At 36.2% G+C, this 21,041-nt stretch overlaps 1 long non-coding RNA gene across 1 annotated transcript in view; it reads left to right on the top strand.

Moving 5' to 3' along the window:
- LOC140846131 (uncharacterized) overlaps window positions 1–21,041 on the top strand; it is a 53,447-nt gene that overhangs the window by 27,619 nt on the left and 4,787 nt on the right. Inside the window, exon 4 of the long non-coding RNA XR_012125044.1 lies at window positions 16,076–16,199. This is a non-coding gene — a long non-coding RNA (uncharacterized lncRNA). The remainder of the gene's footprint in view (window positions 1–16,075; window positions 16,200–21,041) is intronic.

Below are 21,041 nucleotides of genomic sequence, written 5' to 3'. Positions count from 1 at the left end.
TATAAGTTAGATCACAAAGAACATCTGTGGGTATGTAAAGTATCATTTATTTTAAGTACAGGCAAATTGATATGCAAATTCTGGTATTCTGTAAAGTGTTGAAAAATGTCATTAGTAAACAAGCATAATTATTTATCCTATAGCTGTGAATTTTGGATTAATATTTTTAATTATAAAATTCACAAAACATAAAATTCACCATTTTAATGATTCTAATGTGTACAATTTGGTACATTCACTATATTGAGCAACCATCACCATTATCTAGTACAGGAACATTTTCATCAACCCAAAGAGAAACTTTGAACCCATTAAGCAGTCACTCCCCATTTCCTTCTTCCCCCAAGCCTTGAAACCACTAATCTGCATTCTGTCTGTATGGATTTACCTACACTGAATATTTCATATTAATGAAATTAAACAATATGTGGCCATTCGTGTCTTGCTCCTTCCACTTAGTAAAAGGTTTTCAAGGTTCATCCATGTTGTAGTATATGTCAAACTTCATTCCTCTTTATGACTGACTAATATTCTATTGTATGGATATACCACTTTTGTTTATCTTATCCATTCATCAGTTGATGGACATTTGGATTTTTTCTACTGTTTGGCTTTTGTGAGGAGTGGTGCTATGACACTCACATGTAAGTTTTTGTTTAAATACCTGTTTCCAATCTTTTGTGTACATAGCTAAAAATGGAATTCCTGGATCATGGTAATTCCATGTTTAAATTCTTGAGAGATTGTCAAACTTTAGATATTTTTGAATGTTCCCTTTTGGGGTTTGGCTATGTGTATTAATTTCATCACTTATTTTGCAGACTTGAAAGTATAAACCTATCAAGGGGCCTTACTGAAATTCATCTCTTTGCAAAATTATGAATTGTTTAGGTTTTTTGTGTGACCCTGCTTAGTTTTCCTTAGTTTAAGGAAATAGTCCCTTTGGAGTTATGCTGGTTTACCTTGACTGTGCTCTTCTAATTATACTAGTAGTAGTAACATTTTGAAATATAAAAAGTATTGCTTTGCTTTATAATGTCTTCAAAATAGTTAACTATTTTATTTAAATATACATTTTACTTGTAAGCATAATTATTACATAAACCTGAGAGGCTAAAAGTGAGAGGAACTTGATATATAGAAGTAATTTTATTTCTATAATCAGTATTTATCTAAAGAGAAAAATATTTCAGTTAATTGTAAAGGACCTATTGTATTAGGTTTTGAGATCTGTAGCTGGTGTATCTTCCCCATCATTAGATAACTGTTGGCACTATGTTTAAACAGAAGGTGAAGTTAATGCTGAAAGTGGGTATAATACATTGAATTAACTGAACCTAGTAAATTAAATTCAGTAGGAACACATGCTGAAATTATTTACTAAAATATAAGTCAAGAAAATTGATTTACTTAATTTAATAATAGTTAAATGAATAGAACAGATTCAGGAAAACATACATAAATGTTTATAGTACTGTTAGTAACTATAATTTAAAAAGTGGTAGGCAGATTTAATCAAGCAAATATTTTTTATTTTTTATTTACTTTATTTTTAAAATTAAAGTATCATTAATATACAGTCTTATGATGGTTTCTAATACACAGTGGTTCAACATCCCCCCATATTATCAAGTCCTCACCCCCTCTATTGCAGTCACTATCAACATAGTAGAAATTAGAGTCATTAGTTGTTCTCTGTACTGTACTACCATCCCTGTGACCTATCTATATTGTGATTGTGAATTACAGTGCCTTTTATCCCCTTCTCCCTTCCCACTCATCCTCCCCAGTTCCTTCCCTTTGGTAACCACTAGTTGCTTCTCGGTGTCCATGAGTCTACTGCTATTTTGTTCCTTCTGTTTATTAGCAAGTCTTTACTAGTTGGTTGTAAAGTCATTGCTTGATTCAAAAAATATTTAATGAGTACCTACTATGTGCCAGGTGGTTATGCTTGTTTGCCAGGTGGTGGAGATACAAAGCTGAATAAAACATGGACTTTGCCTTTGGGGAACCAGAGAGCTAAATATTTAGCAGTGATTAACTTTAGTCAAATTAGAATTACTTCTAAAAGCCTATGATTTATATTATTTCTTAAAACTTCATAATAATTATAGATTGGATGATCTGCATTTTTATAAAACAACTTGAAACACATTGTGTAATATGTCACTTGCCATCATTGCAGTGACAAGCACTTTTTAAAAATCTAGGACCAGAAAAAAAGTTGCCATTCTTTATTAAATTTTTTCAGTCTGTCACATATTGGGAGCTGAATAGAGACCTTTATTTTAACTTTATATTTAACTGGGTATAGATCTATTTTTGATTTCTAGGAAGTTCAGAACTTGATTATACTAAGTTATTTTAATTTTCCTCAGATAACTTTTTTTCCGAAGGTGGAATTTGTAGATTAGGGAAGGTAGAGTTGTTATGTAAACTTTTCTTTTCGACCCCCTATTGACATGAAGTTAACAATTGGTGGTCTTTACTGTACCTGTGTTTTTATTCTAAGAATATGTATTTGGTTACTGGTATTTATTAGAAGAGGAAAGGAAAGAGAAGGAAATATTACTGTTTGTATATATCTTCCCTGGTTTTATCTGAAACTAGGTGACACAAAGACCTACCTTAAGCTTTGCAGTGTTCAGTACCATGTTCAGTTTTTTTACACCAATTGTCTCATTAGAAGCTTGAATTAATATATTAAAGACAACTATTTATTTTCCTTTGATCTCTTTTTATGTCCTTGTACCTTCTTCATTATAATACCCATCACATTACTGGCTTCCAAAGAATAAGCTTTTAAACAACTTCTGATACATCACTGTTTTTCAGGTATTCATGTTTATTTTTTTTATAACTTCGGGTCAGGTTTGGCTGTACATAAAAGAGAATAAAGCCCAAATAACACAATAGCTTAAGTAAGTGAGAAGTTTATTTCTTTCATGTGGAAAGAAGTCTGAAGGTCAGGTCCTTCTGTGTCACGGCACCGTATTCCTTATGGTGCATCTCTGCTTCATGTTCCTAGATAGTTGCTAGCTTTCCAGCCATCACAGTCTTAAAGCAGCAGGATGGAGAGGCGAAAGAGGAGCTTTACCCTCTTTTTAAGAAACCCCCTTGGAAGTTCCACATAAAATTTATATCTCTTTGGCTAAAAATCTTCCTTCTTTCTGAACCTCCAGGACTTAAAATATGAAATCATCATCTTTTTTGGGATGGGCCAGTTACTCTGGTTCAGATCATGTTGCTGGTCTTTCCCACCTGTCACTGAGGAGCTTCATGATTCTGTTCAAGTCATGCCTTGTAGGGCAGAGATCCCAAGATTCTGTGGAACAACTGGTACTGGTGGTTATAGATTATTTTCTGTTTCCAAGCCCCAATAGCTGGAAGGATGCTTATTATTTGCTATTCCCTTTAAGAAAGGAAACATCTCAGTTTTGCTTTCTTATAAACCAAGGTTTTAAAAAGAAACTTTATTTTAGAATATCTCAGAGATAGAGACAAAGATAACAATAAAGAACAGCTTTTAATGAGTCCTCATGCACCCACCCATTATCAACTCACGGCCAATCCTCTCTTATCTATACCTTCGCCTAGTCTGTCCTCCTTCCTACCCTGGATTTTTAAAGCAAATCTCAGACATGATAGCATTTTATCCATAGTCTTTAGTATATATCTGTAAAAGGGAGAGATTCTTTGAATAAACATAACCCCAATACTATGAACCCTTGTAAAAATGACACATTGCCTTAATATCATTAAATGTTCAGTCAGTGTTCAGACTTCTGTAGTTGCTTCTTATAAATGATTTCTTACAGTTGGATTCAAACAAGGCCCGCACATTGGATTTGGTTATTTCTCTTTTAAATCTTTTGGTTTTCTCCCTGTGCCTCTTCTTCCCTTTCATCTTATTTGTTGGAAGAACCTGGGTCTTTTGTCTGCAATTTGCTAATGTACCCCCATGGTATCATGTAATAGCATGACCTGCCCCCATGTGTTTCCTATAGACGTAAATACATCTAGGTAACTGGATTCATTTTCGTGTCTCTTTTTGCAGAACTGTCTCAGGGATGGTGACACATACTTTCATCAGGAAACAGTTTCTCTCTTTGTGACATTAGAGGCTATTCGTGATTGCCTGGATTTGTTCTTTATTTAATTTGTTAGGTGGAATTCTTAACAAAGAAATTTTTCCGTATCACTATTTGTTCATCCAGTGGTAAAGTTGGTATAGGAAAGCAGTTTAAATACTTGATTTTTTATTTACAAGTTCTCGAAAAGTGAGTGATTTTTAAAGCATCCTCCAAAAGATTGCTTTTTTGTTTTTTAGCTGTATTGTAAGTGCATGGATTTTAACAAATCTGATGTCTCTCAGCACCAGTGTACAGTAACTATTTAAACACATGTGTTTGGTTTGTGTTGGCCCCACAGCCCTTAATAGCTTCTTTCGGACCAAGGCCTTTTAAAAATCTGTGGGTTTATTAGTGGGTTTCAAGGAATCTATTATCTTCTCAAGTAATATAGGAAAACTTGATATGTGTATGTATGTGGATTTTTATAACTCCATAGTTCTTACCAGATTTTCAAAAGGATCTTAACCCTTCAAAGTGAGTTATTTACAAATTGTCCTGAGGATTCCTGATTATGGACAAATAAATAGTTCTGTAATAAGGAGTAACAATAAGAAATGGCCTTGTGTAGTTGTAGAATCAGAAGCAGATTACAATAGGATGGAAAATTAGAGAAAGATAAAAGAACAGAGATAGAACTGTCAAGAATGAACGTGGAGTGAAAGCAGAAGCTATATCGATATATTCAAAGGGATTACTTTTTGTTTTTAAGGTAGAAATGTGAGATGTTTGCCATTTCTCTATTATTTCACTTAATAACTCCTGGTGGCACTTTTACCTTATATGTTACCCTTTCCTAGAAGCCTTTTGATTAATTGTCCATTTGTTCCTTTCCCAAAAGTTGTCCAGACTTCTGTTTTTGATACTTGTCTCACAGTCAAAATAGTAGATTTTCTTTAATAGCTATTTCTCTAGGCTACCAATTCCCCAGGATCATTTTATGTGTATCCCTAGTGCCTACCTGGTACATAAATATGCTCAGTAAATGTTTCCTGAATGGATAAGTTAAATGTCTGATTGTCTTATTTTTCTGGTAAATTGCTTATTTTCTTTGTTGAAACTCAAGAAAGCTATTGCTTTGATTTGAATCTTTATATCTTATATTGTGATTACTTCTATTTAATTTTTTTTGAAGATGCTGGCAGTTTATCAGACCCAAGCCATAACTGCCCTGAAGTACACCCAAAGGAACAACTTTAACTATCTTTTTGTTAGATGGACTTGGGATATTTTCTCAGTTCTGTGTTGATTAAGACAAAGAAAGTCTTTTTAAACTGATTGGGTTTTTCACTCATTAAAGAGAAAATAGACTTGAGCATATCACACAAAACACACCACAGACTGATTATTATTGTAGACAAGACTTTTTGGAGAGAGTCAGAGCACATGTAACTCAGATCATAAGAAGGAAGACTACGAAGATTTGATGTTTGCATGGATATGTGCAAATTGCCTTATGGAAACGGAGGGATAGTAATTTTTTTACAAAAATTTTTCATGGTAATTTTAGGAAAAGAATGTTTAATATCATCCTCAGATGATATCCAATTTACTCACCTGTTTTTCCTCTTAGGGTTTTATTATTTTACATATACTCTACCTTGTCCTAAAAGAAACCTGGAGCATTTTGTATTGCATTAAACTCTAAAACATCTTATGGGAAAGGAATTTATGCAAACATCTGAATCCTGTTTGTCTTCTTTTTTTAATCACCAACACTAAGCACAATACCTATAGGCAAGCTAGTAAGTAAGTTTATGTTTGTTGAATAACTGCCTCCCCAAGGAGACTCTAGATTCCTTGGATTACTCTTGAAAAATCCAGTGGAAATGCTATTGCATAAGGAGAATACTTACTAAATATTTAGTTGCCCAACTTTTGAAAATTTCTCATCATGTTTTTATGCCTTACCGAAGAAACTCTGGTTTACTCAAATTTTGTTGGCATCATTCCAGTCGTGGTGTTGTGTCAGTTTATGTCAGTTCCCTTTGACCTTTTTATTCCTCTTTTTAGGATTTTATCTTGATGAAAATTAATCAAAAATATGGTCAAAGATTTACACATGGTATGGAAAATATTTTAATTTCATGAGTTATAGTATTTCAAATTTTTAAAAATGATAAATTGCATATAAATAACAAAATTCATGACTTGATCTTCTGAAATATAATGAGGTGGATATGGCACCTAAAATATTTAGTAGTTCAATCATCATAGCAGTTTAGAATAGGAAGTAAAAAATACAATTTTCATTTGTGTTTCTCAGGAAAAATATACTTGTTAACAAGCCATATGCTGATATTTCTACTCTGACAAACTTATATATATCTTACATTATCTGTTTTATTATTACTGAGCAGCCTTGAAAGTACAATGCTTCCCCCCACTCCCTATCCTGCCATAGTCGCCTTATACAGCTTAGAATCGGTGCCACTGTTTACAGCCTGTTTGCTTCTAAGGCGTTTCAAGTAAGCAGTGATCTGCCCATGTTCACCCTCAGGTGGTTTGATAGTGGATGTTTTATTTTGTTGTTTTTTAAAACACTATGGCTGAGAGTAGATGTCCAATATTTTTCTCCTTTTTAAATTCTGATAATTTTATTTGAAGGGCTTTGCTCCTTTGCAGCCTTGAAAGATAGCAGCATGTTGACCTAATACACACCTCATAGGAGTGATTCTTTGGTTTTTTAAAGTCCCGAAAAGGTACTGATTTCATACATTGTAAGCATTCAATAAATAGGTATTTATTAAATGAGTGGGAGAATTTGAGAACTTAAGTTGTGACTTTAAACTGCCAATTGAAATACTTGAAAAATGATGATAAAGTGACTGAAAACAGAAGTTAGTACTTTGTTACAATGAAAATGTAAATTTATGCCTCTGGTAAGTATAATTTCTTTAAATGCATTAACTTTATTTTAATTTAAAAAAGAATTTGTATAGTTTGCAATGAAAAGAAGCTACATGAGTGTTTTTCCTTAGCAACATTAAATAACTTCCTGATTAAGATCATTTTGTTGGTGCTTAGTATTAGACAAATTCTGTACTTTTCTCATTCTACTAATACATTTATTTATTTATTTATTTTTATTTTGGTATCATTACTCTACAATTGCATGAGGAACATTATGTTTACTAGACTCCCACCACCACCAAGTTCCCCCCACATTCCCCATTGCAGTCATTGCCTGTCAGCCAACAAGATGTTGTAGAATCACTACTTGTCTTCTCTGTGTTGTAAAGCCCTCCCTGTGCCCCCCAACATTATACATGCTAATCATAATGCCCCCTTTTTCCCCTCCACCCTCCTTATCCCTCCCTTCCCACCCATCCTCCCCAGTCCTTTTCCCTTTGGTAACTGTTAGTCCATTCCTGGGTTCTGTGAGTCTTCTTGTACTTTGCTCCTTCAGTTTTTCCTTTGTACTTATACTCCACAGATGAGTGAAATCATTCCATACTTGTCTTTCTCTGCCTGGCTTATTTCACTGAGCATAATACCCTCTAGCTCCATCCATGTTGTTGCAAATGGAATGATTTGTTTTCTTCTTATGGCTGCATAACATTCCACTGTGTATATGTACAACATCTTCTTTATCCACTCATCTACTGATGGACACTCAGGTTGCTTCCATTTCTTGGCTATTGTGAATAGTGTGGCAATAAACATAGGGGTGCATATGTCTTTTTAAAACTGGGCTGCTGCATTCTTGGGGTAAATTCCTAGGAGTGGAATTCCTGGGTCAAACGATATTTCTATTTTGAGTTTTTATGAGGAACCTCCATATTACTTTCCACAATGATTGAACTAGTTTACATTCCCACCAGCAGTGTAGGAGTGTTCCCCTTTCTTCATATCCTCACCAACATTTGTTCTTGTTTGTCTTTTGGATGGTGGCAATGCTTACTGGTGTGAGGTGATATCTTATTGTGGTTTTAATTTTCATTTCTCTGATGACTAGTGAGGTGGAGCATCTCTTCATGTGTCTGTTGGCCATCTGAATTTCTTCTTTGGAGAACTGTCTGTTCAGTTCCTCTGACCATTTTTTAATTGAATTATTTGCTTTTTGTTTGTTGATGTGTGTGAGCTCTTCTTATATTTTGGATGTCAACCCTTTATATGATCTGTCATTTATGAATATATTCTCCCATACTATAGGATGCCTTTTTGTTCTATTGGTGGTGTCCTTTGCTGTACAGAAGCTTTTCAGTTTGATGTAGTCTCACTTGTTCATTTTTGTTTTTGTTTCCCTTGCCCGGGGAGATATGTTCAAGAAGTCACTGATGTTTATGTCCAAGAGATTTTTGCCTATGTCTTTTTCTAAGAGTTTTATGGTTTCATGACTTACATTCAGATCTCTGATCCATTTTGAATTTACTTTTGTGTATGGGGTTAGACAGTGATCCAGTTTCATTCTCTTACATGTAGCTGTCCAGTTTTGCCAGCACCATCTGTTGAAGAGACTGTCATTTCCCCATTGTATGTCCATGGCCCCTTCATCGTGTATTAATTGGCCATATATGTTTGGGTTAATGTTTGGATTCTCTATTTTGTTCCACTGGTCTGTGGCTCTGTTCTTGTGCCAGTACCAAATTGTCTTGATTACTGTGCCTTTGTAGTAGAGCTTGAAGTTGGGGAGTGAGTTCCCTCTCCCCACTTTATTCTTCCTTCTCAGGATTGCTTTGGCTATTTGGGGTCTTTGGTTTTTCTATATGAATTTTTGAACTATTTGTTTCAGTTCATTGAAGAATGCTGTTGGTGATTTGATAGGGATTGCATAGAATCTGTATATTGCTTTGGGCAGGATGGCCATTTGGCGATATTAATTCTTCCTAGCCAAGAGCATGGGATTAGTATCCATTTGTTAGTGTCCTCTTTAATTTCTCTTAAGAATGTCATGTAGTTTTTAGGGTATAGGTCTTTCACTTCCTTGTTTAGGTTTATTCCCAGGTATTTTATTCTTTTTGATGCTATTGTGAATGGAATTGTTTTCCTGATTTCTCTTTCTGTTAGTTCATTGTTAGTGTATAGGTATGCCAAATATTTCTGTGTATTAATTTTGTATCCAACTTTGCTAAATGCTGATATTAGTTCTAGTAGTTTTGGGGTCGAGTCTTTAGGGTTTTTTATGTATACTATCATGTCATCTGCAATTAGTGACCGTTTGGCTTCTTCTTTACCAATCTGGATGCCTTATATTTCTTTGTTTTGTCTGATTGCCATGGTTAGGACCTTCAGTACTATGTTGAATAACAGTTGGGAGGGTGGGCATTCCTGTCTTGTTCCCGATCTTAGAGTAAAAGTTTTCAGCTTCTCGCTGTTAAGTATGATTTTGGCTGTGGGTTTGTCATATATGGCCTTTATTATGTTGAAGTACTTTCCCTTTATACCTATTTTGTTGAGAGTTTTTATCATGAATGGATGTTGAATTTTGTCAAATGCTTTTTCAGCATCTGTGGAGATGATCATGTGGTTTCTGTCTTTCTTTTTGTTGATGTGGTGGATGATGTTGATGGATTTTCGAATGTTGTACCATCCTTGCATCCCTGAGATGAATCCCACTTGGTCATGGTGTATGATCCTATTGATGTGTTTTTGAATTCGGTTTGCTAATATTTTGTTGAGTATTTTTTCATCTATATTCATCAGGGATATTGTTCTGTAATTTTCTTTTTTGGCGGGGTCTTTGCCTGCTTTTGGTATTAGAGTGATGCTGGCTTCATAGAATGAGTTTGGGAGTATTCCCTCCTCTTCTATTTTTTGGACAACTTTAAGGAGAATGGGTATTATGTCTTCTCTATATGTCTGATAAAATTTAGCAGGGAATCCATTTGTCCCAGGGATTTTTTTTTTGGGTAGTTTTTGATTACCGATTCAATTTCTTTGTTGGTAATTGGTCTGTTTAGATTTTCTGTTTCTTTCTTGGTCAGTCTTTGAAGGTTGTATTGTTGTCTTTCAAAAAGCCCTCGCTTTTCTTTTGTCCCAGGGGAGCCAGCTGTGGGGACCCGCTCGCAGATTTTACTTTTCCGTTTCTCTTGTATCCAGCACACCATACAATGTGTGTCTGTACTTCTGGTGCAGATTGCTAGAGCTGGTTATTCAGCAGTCCTGCACTGCCACTCCCTCCCCACTGCAACTCCTTTCTTCCCAATAGGGAGGTGGGGTGGGGGGAGAGCTCAGGTCCCGCCAGGCTGTGGCTTGTATCTTACACCATTCATGAGATGCTGAGTTCTCGTGGATGTAAATGTATCCTGGCTGTTGTACTGTATCCTCTGGTCTCTCTTTTACAAATAGTTGTATTTTCAAAAATATATATGGTTTGGAAGGAAATTACCGCTGCCCTACACACGCCACAGTCTTGACTCCTACTCCTGTTAAAACATTTAATTAAGCCATGAGATACATTTTTTGACATCAGTGATACCATCTCCTTTCGTGGTTCTCTTCCTGTCTCTCTTCTCATTCTCAAGGCTCCTTTTCATTCACCTCTTCTTCTCACCATCCTTTGAGTCATTCCTCAGTTCCTGTCCCCTTCTCAATTTTGTCTTCTTTTCCATAGCTTCAACTCACCTATTCTCTGGTGATTCCCAAAAATCTAGCTCCAGTCTACAATTCCCTGGTGAGCTCCAGACCCAAATACCTGTATACACTTAAAACTCAACATGCAAAACATTTATTCATTTTCTTCCCACTCAGACTTGCTCTCTTCCTGTTTTCCATTTTAGTCATTGCTATTGCTTTCCACTCTTAGCAATGAGAGACTACCATCATCCTCTATCTCCAAAGGTCTACTGGATTCTATACCTACTGTCATCTAAACATTTCTCTAATTTGACCCATTCTCCATCATCATTACTCCTCCTTAGTCTTGGCCATCTAATTTCACATATATAGTACTTTTGTTATCTGCCAGTAGGTGTCCTTCCCTGTACAATTGTCTCATTTCTGTCCCTTTCTCCTAGGAAGCAGCAATTAATATTTTAAATTATAAAGCTCATATTATCACTGTCCTGCTTAAAATGCTTCAGTGACTTCTTATTGGCCAGTCTAGATGCTAGTCTACAATCAAATGCCTGTAGATATCATACAACATAAATAATAATAACAACAACAGATATTTATTGATTGCCATTGCCAATCACTGAGCATTTAAGGGTTTAAACCTTATTTTACTTAATCCCTTTAAGGTAGGTGATATTATTATTTCCATTTAACAGGTGAGGAAATAAAAGCATTTTAGTATTTTTGCCAGCTTGCCTAAGATCTGAAGTGTCAGGTTTTAAATCTATACAGCTTGGCTTCTAACCTAAATTCATTCTTAGCAGTAATGTTATATTCTGACTCCTTGTGAATAGTCTTTGGTTTGATATAATTTGGAGTGGGAGACTGTGACATGCTAGAGAATATTGCTTGATTAAAAAGGCCGGTTACCACTCAGCTCCAGATACCTGTTGGCATATAAGTGTTTGAGCCCAGGATAGTCCACATCTTCCTGTTTTCCAAGAATAAGTGGAATTCTGGTCTTTTGTTAAGGAATATCCAATTTTTTAAATGTCAGTAATTAAAAACAAAACAGGATAAAAGGAAACCAAACATCTGTGCAAGTTACATTTGGACAGTTAGCCTATAGTTTGCAACCTTCAGTTTTCAGCATGATGATTATTTTTCTAGCTTCATCTCTCAAAAATCACTAACTCATATTCTAGTTCTAGTGGACACCTTACAGTTCCTGTAAGCCTTAGGCTTTTTCGGTGCCCTTGTACAAATGTCTTCCTCTGTCTGGAATTCCTTTCCCTTACCTCACCCCATCCCTGCCTTTCTTATTATCGTTTATTTATCTTCATCATTCAAGACTAACTCTCCCAGTTGGGGCTGGAAGCTTTTTTCTGCCCCCTGTGTCTTGCCTTTGGTCTAGATTATTTCCTCCTCCTATTTGCTTCCATTACACTCTCTCCATGCTTATAGCAATTTGTCTTTTTCTCTACCCAGACTATAAGTTTTCATTGTTTATATCCTGGCATGTGTTAAGTGCCTGGGTATTAGGACATCTAGATATCTGTGAGTCCCTCTGATCTGACTCCAGATGGAATTGTGTATTTTTCCCCTACATATATGTATAACAATAACAACATTATACACAGCAGTAATAGTAAGATAACTTCATTCAGGTTCCTGGACCCGATTCTAATGTGTATATGTATGTGGGGGTTGGGGTGGCTTCCCACACATACTAATACTAAGCAATTCTTGAACAGCAGCAGGTTGTTGGAGAACTCAACTTAATTCCAATGCTATCTGCACAGAGACAGCACCAGATTCCCAGGTTAAGGGCTCTGTCCTACAAGACTTCTCCCCCACTCCCAACTCCAGATGCCAGCAACAAGCCCCAGGTAGCTTCGTATGCTTCCGACCCACTGGCCTCAGATTGGAGGTTTCCACGATCTTCTCTGTTCGATTGATTTGTTAGATTTCCTCACAGACCCAGGAAAAAACTTATGTTTACCAGTTTAGTAAAGGATATTTCCGTAAAGGATCCAAGTTAACAGCCAGATGAAGAGATACACAGGGGAAGGTCCCAAGTAAAGGAGCTTCTGTCCCCTTGAACAGATGCGTGATGCGTGAGGGTGTTCTGATGCCTCAAGTTTAGAAGCTCTCTCCAACCAAGAAGCCAGATCCAACTGAGCCAAATAGAGAGAGAGCAAAAAGCTCTTCTCAGGGGTTTTCTTGAGGGCTTCCCTGTAGTCATGATGGACTAAATTATTGGCCATTGGCTGATTCAGCCTCCAGGCCTGCCCATGGGTAAGGGGTGCAAAAGTCTCTCATTAACATGACAAAACACCCATTTCACCTTTAAGTCTCTGCAGTGTTTTCAGGAACTGTTGATGAAGACCAAATATGCCTGGGAAATAGATATTTGATCATATGAATGCCCAAAACTGTATTTCATGTAACTCAGTATATCACATTGTCGATGCAGAGCTAACTTTGAGTACAAGGGGAGGGTAGTGATGGGCTCATGACCAACCTGTAGGAGTTGAGGGTGGCCTCAGGGGTAACAGGAACCAGGGCTTTGGGTGCTGGCAGGGTTTTTTCCATCCTGGGTCTCTCCTCTCTGTGGATCTGCTCCATTCACTCTTGCTTTAGAGTCTCTCCCATAGATCTGGAGTGTGACCTCTGACACTTCCAGAAACATCTTTAGACTCTCCTTTTACCTCCAGGTAGAAAAATCCCAGGTAGGTGTGTAAAGGAGTGCAGAGAGCATTAAGAGTCAGGAGAAAGAACTAATAAAACTTAGCTAAACCTTAACAGCAGACCATTCCGGAATAGTAAGAGATTCAATGTCTAAACTTAGAGAGAGGCCAGATCAAAGGAAGAGAGAGCAAGAGGCCAGCCAAGGGCTATTTGAATCCTAGTTTACTAAATCCCCATGGTTTACAACCCTGATATCCACCCTGGCAGGGCCCTTGCTTATTTTTATACTGCTTCTCACTTTAGGTCCCTGTATCTTAAACCCGCTAATAGCCTTTGTTAGGGAAAGAGTGAGTGCTGTTCAGGTGCTAATGCTGAGACCGCAGTATCATTCACTCACACAGCAGGAAGAAACAAACATTCCATGATTGGAATGGTCAAAGGAAAGTGGGGAAATGTAGAATCTAAACATTAGTAAGATTAGTAAATTAGCATAAGCATAGCCATCTTAGAAACCTAGAAACCATTTTCTGAGAGTGTGACTCAGAGAAAAAAAAAACAAAAAAAACCCCCTGGGCCTGGGTAAGGCCTTGAAAAACAAGTTAATCATGAGCACCGGGTGGTGGGCAGATGTGACCCTTGGTCAGCTAACCTTGGTCAGTTAATCTTACATACCAAGCTTATTGTGCAGAACCTCCCTAACCATTGAGGAGTAGTCTTACCCTGCCCTTGCTTAACCCCAGGATATATGTCTTGCAAGAATAATGTATAGTTATAGAAAATTACTATGAGTTAAGTGCTTTGAAATTGCTATATAAACCCTTGGCTCTGAGTGCTCGGGGTCCTTGTTGAGACCCGCTGCATCGGGCTGACTTGGACCCCAGCTAGCTGGCTGAATAAAGACTTTGCTTGAATTTACTTCTCTATTCCTGTGTAGTTTGTTCTCTGGAGAAGCCTCGGAAGCCTGGACCCTAACAGGTGCTCTGACTGGCTCAGTTTATGTTAAGTCCCCATCTCAACCTATCAACATGGATGAGACAGACAGACAATTTAAAATAAGGGAAGATTTTCCTTAGGAAGGGACTTTTATGATGTCATCTAATTTAATAATTATTCAGGCTACAAGGAAGCAAGAAATGTTTCAGCTTATACAGAGACCCAGGAGAAGGATGCCAAATTAAAAAAAAAAAGAATCAACCTGGCTGTAATAATCATAAAAAAGTAGATTGCAAGGGGCTAGAAGGTGATGCAGCTAATCCACTGTGCAGGAAGAAGTTAACAGAAGACTTGACTGCTAACCTGCTTAACAAGATGCCTTGACTTTATGGTTGGTGAGGGTTTCCACCATCGCCAGAACTGATAAGAATGGCTCCCTATGTGTATACTGTACAATGTGGTTTACGCTGAACACATCTGCTTTTCTCCTAGGAGTCTAGAATTTTGGTATGTGCTAAGCAGAGGATGCCTGCCAGCCCTGTCCTCAATAAAAACCTTGGGCATTGAATCTCTTAATGAGCTTCCCTGGTAGCATATATTTCATACATGCTTTTATAGTTCATTACTGGGGAATTAGTATGTACTGTGTGACTCTTCTGGGAGAAGACTCTGGAAATTTAATCTGGACTACACCCAATGTGCCTTTTGAATTTACTGCTTTTACTTTGTATCCTTTTGTGATAATAAATTATGGGACTATATGCAGAGTCTTGTGAGTCCACCTAGTGAATCATCAAACATGGAAGTGGTCTTACGGACCCCAACACAGCTGCTTAGGCTGGGATTATAGATGTAGGCAAGAAAAGATGGAAGTTTGGTCCAGGGTGTTGGAACTGACTTGAGAAATATTCTAAAAGTAGGATTGACAGGGCTTGGTTACTGTTTGAATGCGGGGAGAAAGAGACCGCAAAGTATTAACGATGTCTGTAAGTTTCTGACGTCAGCAACTGATTAAGTGGTGGTACCCATTTACTAGGGGAGCAGCAAATATAATAGAAGGAATACTGAATCCAAAGTAAAATGATCTGTATGGAATGAAGTTCAGACTTGGTTGCTTATTAACCTTGTTATCACAAGCACATTCTTTTGAAGCTCAATTGCCCAACTGATATTGTTATGAGGATTAAATGAGGCATTTGAATGAAATTTTCTAAATTATTAGGTACATATGAATGTTAGTTATGATTGCTAATCTACCACTTGGTAGGTACCTAATATGTACCAGAAGCCTCCAAGCATTTTCCATATTGCTAATACTGTTCTTTGATTCATAAGAGTTTTAAGTTCAGAGTACCTAAAATACTGGGATTCTTTTCTTTTCTTTTTTACTGTAGAAGTTCTGATGTATGATATAATATTATTCTTTAAAAGATCTCTATCATATTAGAAATAGACGAGGTATTGATTTTAAATATTCATACTCCCAGACATTGTTATTACGCACATGATGTCCAGTAAGGGCATTTGCTAAGGTTACATAGCTATACTGAGGTTGAGTGACATTAGCACTCTGGTCTTCTAAAATAGAGCATACTTTGCATTGTGTTAAATGCTTCTCATTTACATGTTCTGTGGACGAACAAGGGAACTTTGCTCTCATAATTCCAAATCTGTTGAGTAGCCAGTATTACATTATAATCTCATTTTATTACCTGTTGAATGAAAATCAGTTACACATGCAAAGAAAGTGTATATTCGTGAACTAGCTTGAGTACAAAATGTCTATATTCCAAAGAAATAATGATCTTCTCTTTCTCTTCTAGACCACTTCACCTGCATTGTGAGGGTGCTTTTCAGCCTGTGTACACACAGGCTCTTGTGGCACTTTCAGTTAAATGCTGTGAAGAAGACAGGTCAGCCTGGAAACACCCGGGAGCTCTTAGAAAGGTTAGTGTGTTGGGCTTGCCTGAATTTATCATTCAGTAGTTTGGTGAGTTAATAGAAGTTAGGGATATGAGTGAGTGAGATTAAGTGTTTGAAAGGCAAAATGAGTTATTAACAGTATTTCAATAGAAAATACAGCACTTTCAGGCTAAAAAAGTTAAAAATGTTTTTCCTGCACAGTTAGGTCTTCTACATTTGTCTGTAAACCTTGGCCTTTTTCCCTTTACATTCAGACAGATTTGTTTTGCTTTTGCTGCAAACTTTCAACTTAGAAAAGTTATAAAAATTGGGCTAACAAAGTGAATAAATAATAAAATGTCTGCAATAAAATGTCTTACCTATTTTACTTATCTGCCATCTGTTCTTCTTGTTCTTGTCTCCAATCACAATCCAAAGGTGGCTTTTGAGTCACCACTTCTAAATGTAAGAATTTTAGCCTTTTCTCAGTTATGCTTCTCTAAATACTGCTTTTTCCCCATGTTAAAACAAGTGTGTGTGTTGTATATATACATATATGTATATATATATACACACATGTATATATATATACATGCACATATATATATATGTATATTCTTAGCAAATTTAAAGGAGTTCTTTTTAAGTTAAAATTATGTCAATATGTAAGAAAAATTATGCAAGTTTAGGTAAATGTAAGGATTTTCAGTGACTTGAGGATAAATGGGATAAATGGTACCAAAGAATTGACTGTGTGGTTTGGCTTAGAGAAAGATAAAGTAAGAAAATTACTTCAGTGTTTATTTGGGGAAGTTGATAGGAAAAAGTGATAGGTGTGGTGTAAGTTGAACCTTTTGATTTATAAAGACTTTTAAAAAAAGTTTTAAACCTCATTGAAAAGTTTTGTTAAAATCATATCTTCTTTTACAAAGAAGAGAAAACCAACTATACATACATGAAATGAATTCAGTAACCTTTACTTTTTTCACAGGTTTACTTCCAAATCAGTTATGTGTGCACAAATTTAGGAAGTATTATCACAAAGTTCATTATGTCTTAATTAGGGATATTGATTGTTGGCCATTGAACCTGAGTACTAGTCCAAGTTCATGGCCCCTAAACAGACATATTCCTTTTTTGGTCAAGACATGAAAACTCTGAACCTCAGCTTTCTCAAAGGTAAATGAGAGGTTTCGAACATATGATTTATAAGGGTTGTTCTGTCCCTAAAATTCTAAGTTGTCAAAATGGATTTCTGTTATTTTCCTTTAATTATTTTCCCTCCTTATTCCTAGTTGATTCTTGGATGATTTTGCTTTCTTCAATTATCTTTTTCTTTTCTAAATGTTATTTCAGTTCCTCTAAATGCACTCTGATCTGATATTTGGACTGTTTGTTGTCATTTCAAGTATATATTAGATTTCTATGCTGTGCCACTGTTTAAATATGTTTCCTTAATTAACTAGTCTAATCATGAAAGAGTAACACATTTAAAATATTTTCTGATATAATTTGGGTCTAAATTTATTCATCTTACTGTTTGCTAAGATAAGACCTAAAGACAGAAAATCAGATAATTGTCAGTCTATGATGGAAGGATCATGAATTAATTTAGGTACCTCTACTGTCCATTTTTTCTCAATTTGAAAATTGTTAGCTATTTTTAAAAGTATTAACATATACCATAAGACAGATTGTTGTCAGAACGTAAGTCAGAAATGTATAGCCATATGAATCATTTCAGAGAATGAAAATGATATTCTCCAGGTTGGTTTGTCTCATGTTATGAACTTTTTCTACAGTAGACCTAAATGTTAGGTATATAGCAGATTGTAAATAATGGCAACCACAGTATTTTTGAGTAATGAAATGTATCACTGTGGTTTCTGTGATTATTCTGTATTGTTCATTGCTCCTTTTAAACATTTCCTTCTTCCTTCCCTTTTTCTCTCACTTTTTTTCTTTCTTCCTTCTTTTCTGTCTTCATTAAGCCTCACTTATTCATCCAATCCCTATGATTCCTTATCCTCAGGTACAATAATTCCAATGAAAACAAACTTTTCCCGGATTTAATCTCACCTAGGGCAATAAGAATATGGGTACTTGTAGTTTTTCAAAGGGATATTAGAGTTAATTTGATAATGAGGTTTAAGTGTTCTGGAAAAAATCATCACTACAATTAGTGTAAATTTTCATTAGTGGAATTTCTGTTAAAAGAGTCTTTATACCAGGATTTCTTAATCTGGGTTCCTTTTCCTGTATTTTTTGTTTTGTTTTGCTGAGAAATAGGATGGTAGCATCCAGCGTATACTCAAACAGCATGTTCCCCCAAAAGTTTAAGACGCACTATAATCTAGACAAAACAACTATCCTACACAGCTTCTCTCACCCTTGATTCTTTTCTTTCTTTAAGCCATATACCTTTGTCACCTCTCAATTAGGAATCTTTTTTTTAATGGTATCATTAATATACAATTGCATGAGTAACATTATGGTTACTAGACTCCCCCCATTATCAAGTCCCCACCAGAGACCCCATTGCAGTCACTGTCCGTCAGAGTAGTGAGATGCTATAGAATCACTACTTGTCTTCTCTGTGCTACACTGCCTTCCATGTGCTGCCCCACTACATTATGTGTACTAATCGTAATGCCCCTTATTACCTTTCTCCCTCTGTTCCCACTCAATACCAACCTCCCTTTCCCTTTGGCAACTGTTAGTCCATTCTAGGGTTCTGTGAGTCTGCTGCTGTTTTGTTCTCTCAGTATTTTCTTGGTTCTTATGCTCACCAGATGAGAAACCATTTGGTACTTGTCTTTCTCTGCCTGGCTTATTTCACTGAGCCTAATACCCTCTAGTTCCATCTATGTTGTTGCAAATGGTAGGATTTGTTTTCTTCCTATGGGTGAATAATACTCCATTGTGTGTATGTACCACATCTTCGTTATCCATTCATCTACTGATGGACACTTAGGTTGCTTCCATTTCTTGGCTATTGTGAATAGTGCTGTGATAAACATAGGGGAGCATATGCCTTTTTACACTGGGCTCCTGCATTCTTAGGGTAAATTCCTAGGAGTGGAATTCCTGGGTCAAATGCTATTTCCATTTTCAGTTTTTTGAGGAGCCTCCATACTGCTTTCCACAATCATTGAACTAGTTTACATTACCACCAGCAGTGTGTAGGAGGGTTTCTCTTTCTCCACATCCTCACCAGCATTCATTCTTCCTATTCTTTTCCATGTTGGCTATCCTAACTGGTGTGAGGTGTTATCTCATTGTGGTTTTAATTTGTATTTCCCTGACAATAGTGATGTGGAGCATCTTTTTATGTGTCTGTTTGCCGTCTGAATTTCTTCTCTGGAGAATTGTCTGTTTATATCCTCCACCCAGTTTTTAATAGGGTTATTTGCCTTTTGAGTGTTGAGGCTTATGAGTTCTTTATAGATTTTGGATGTTAACTCCTTGTCAGATATGTCATTTACAAATATATTCTCCCATACTGTAGGATGTCTTTTTGTTCTGCTGATAGTGTCCTTTGCTGTACAGAAGCTTTTTAGCATTATGTAGTCCCATTTGTTGTTTTTTATTTTGTTTCCTTTGCCCGAGGAGATGCGTTCAGGAAAAAGTTGCTCATGTATGTATTCAAGAGACTTTTGCCTGTTTTCTCCTGTGAGTTTTATGGTTTCTTGACTTACATACAGGTCTTTGATCCATTTTGAGTTTCCTTTTGTGTATGTTGTTAGACAATAATTCAGTTTCATTCTCTTGCATATAGCTGTCCAGTTTTGCCAACAACAGCTGTTGAAGAGGCTCTCATTTTCCCATTGTATATCCACTGCTCCTTTATTGTGTATTAATTGACCATATATGCTTGGGTTTATATCTGGGCTCTCTAGTCTGTTCCATTCATCTATGGCTCTGTTCTTGTGCCAGTGCCAAATTGTTTTGATTACTGTGGCTTTGTAGTAGAGCTTGAAGTCAGGGAGAATAATTTCCCCACTTTATTCTTCCTTCTCATGGTTGTTTTGGCTATTCGGGGTCTTTTGTGGTTCCAGATGAATTTTAGAACTATTTGCTTTAGTTCATTGAGGAATGCTGTTGGTATTTTGATAGGAATTGTATTGAATCTATAGATTGCTTTAGGCAGGATGGCCATTTTGACAATATTAATTCATCCATTCCATGAGCATTGAATATGTTTCTATTTATTGGTATCTTCTTTAATTTGTCTCATGGGTGTCTTGTAGTTTTCAGAGTACAGATCTTTCACTTCCATGGTTAGGTTTATTCCTTGGTATTTTATTCTTTTTGGTACAAATGTGAATGGAATTCTTTTCCTGATTTCTATTTCTGCTAGTTCATCATTAGTGTATAGGAATGCAACAGATTTCTGTGTATTAATTTTCTATCAGGCAGCATTGCTGAATTCAGATATTAGATCTAGTAGTTCTGGAGTGAATTCTTTAGGGTTTTTTATATACAACATCATGTCATCTTCAAACAGGGAGAGTTTAATTACTTCCTTGCCAATCTGGATGCCTTTTATTTCTTTGTGTTGTCTGATTGCCATGGCCTAGAACTCCAGACTTATGTTGAATAAAAGCGGAGAGAGTGGGCACCCTTGTCTTGTTCCCGATCTCAGAGGAAAAGCTTTCAGCTTCTCGTTGTTCAGTATGATCTTGGCTGTGGGTTTATCATATATGGCCTTTATTATGTTAAGGTACTTTCCCTCTATGCCCATTTTGCTGAGAGTTTTTATCATGAATGGATGTTGAATTTTGTCAAATGCTTTTTCAGCATCTATGGAGATGATCATGTGGTTTTTGTCCTTCTTTTTGTTTATGTTGTGGATGATGTTGATGGATTTTCAAATGCTGTACCATC

This window comes from Manis javanica, chromosome 14, assembly GCF_040802235.1.
Source record: "Manis javanica isolate MJ-LG chromosome 14, MJ_LKY, whole genome shotgun sequence".
Taxonomy (NCBI): Eukaryota; Metazoa; Chordata; class Mammalia; order Pholidota; family Manidae; genus Manis; species Manis javanica.
This window is presented reverse-complemented; position numbering and strand designations above follow the sequence as displayed.